The sequence below is a fragment of the Orycteropus afer genome, unplaced genomic scaffold (assembly GCF_000298275.1).
Source record: "Orycteropus afer afer isolate SDZICR_OR568_19922 unplaced genomic scaffold, OryAfe1.0 scaffold00363, whole genome shotgun sequence".
In the NCBI taxonomy this organism is placed as follows: domain Eukaryota; kingdom Metazoa; phylum Chordata; class Mammalia; order Tubulidentata; family Orycteropodidae; genus Orycteropus; species Orycteropus afer.
This window is the reverse complement of record NW_006921950.1, coordinates 3499144-3500653: the sequence shown is the minus strand read 5'-3', so window position 1 is coordinate 3500653 and position 1510 is coordinate 3499144.

Below are 1510 nucleotides of genomic sequence, written 5' to 3'. Positions count from 1 at the left end.
AACAACATATAACTGGCCCCAAATTGCTAAGAGTTGCCCTCAATTGATGGTTAGCCAGGAAATGGGGACCTCAGTCCTATAACTGCAAGAAACTGAATTCTTTTGTAAATCAAAATGAGCTTGGAAGTGGATTCTTCCCCACAGCCTCCAGATAAGAGCCCAGACTGACCATCACTTTGATTTCAGCCTTGTGAGACCCTTTGAAGAGAAAATATTCACACTGCTGAACTCCTAAACCATGGAACTTTAAACGGGTGTGATTTTAAGTCACTAAGTTTGTGATGATATATCAGGCAGCATTAGAAAACTAATACATTGTGACTAACTGGGTAGTATAGGACCCATGTAGACTAACCAGCTTCTACTCAACTCTAGTCAATTGTTTTATGAATGTGGGTTCTTGTTGTCCATCTTCCACTTTATATGAGAAACTCGGAATGGTTATTTTTAGATTAAACCTCACAGGTTTTTTAAACTGGCAGCTAATAGAAAGAAAGAAGGGGAAAAAAAGAAGGAAGGAAGAAGAAAGAAGGAAACAATCTGTGAAATTGTTCACATGTGAAATTATTCACTACAGATTAGTAAGTAAGCACAAATAAGCTAGGGCTTACTCTGCATATTGAGTATTCTGCCCTGGCTTTAACCACTGCACAACCTAGGCTCCTTACTGGTTACCAGTCTCTTTCAATTCCAATGTTCCATAGATCTACTAGAGATAGGCCCCACCCAAGAGGCAAGAAGGAAAGTCAGGGACAACCAGGTAGCAGCATCCAGGCAAGGGGAGGAAGCCAGGCCCCACCCAAGAGGCAGGAAGGAGGGAAAGCCAGGGGGGAGGATGGAGAGATTTTGAACAGCTAAGGGATACAAACTTGGCTACCAGTTTGTCATAGTGCAGTGGCTTGTGTGTTGCTGTGAGGCTGGAGGCTGTGCCACTGGTGTTTCATACACCAGCAGGGTTGTACATGGTGCACAGATTCCAATGAAGCTGACAGATTGAGACAGATTAGGAAGAAGGAAGCCATTCACTTCTCAAAGAGTTGGCCATGGAAAACCTTATGAAAAGTAGAGCAACACTGATACATTACTAGGCAACTTTATAAATAGCCTGGAAACATTGTCCTATACATTGCAGGAAGACAAGCCCATTAGGTGAGAAGGGACTCAAAATATGACTGGGAAAGAGCTGCCTCCTCAGAATAGAACCAAACTTAATGATATGGATAAAGTAAAGCTTTTGGGACCTTCCTTTGCTGCTGTGGCATGATTCAAATTGAGGAGAAACAACTGCAAGTGTCTATTATTATTCAGAGCATGGAATGTAGGAAGTTTGAATCTAGGAAACTTACAAGTTGTCAAAAAATGAAATGGAATGCATAAAGATTGCAGTCCTAGGTATTAGTGAGCTGAAATGGACTGGTTTGGGGCATTTTGAATCAGACAACCATATGATCTGCTATTCCGGGAATAACTATTTGAAGAGCAGCGGTGTGGCATTCATCATCACAAGGAA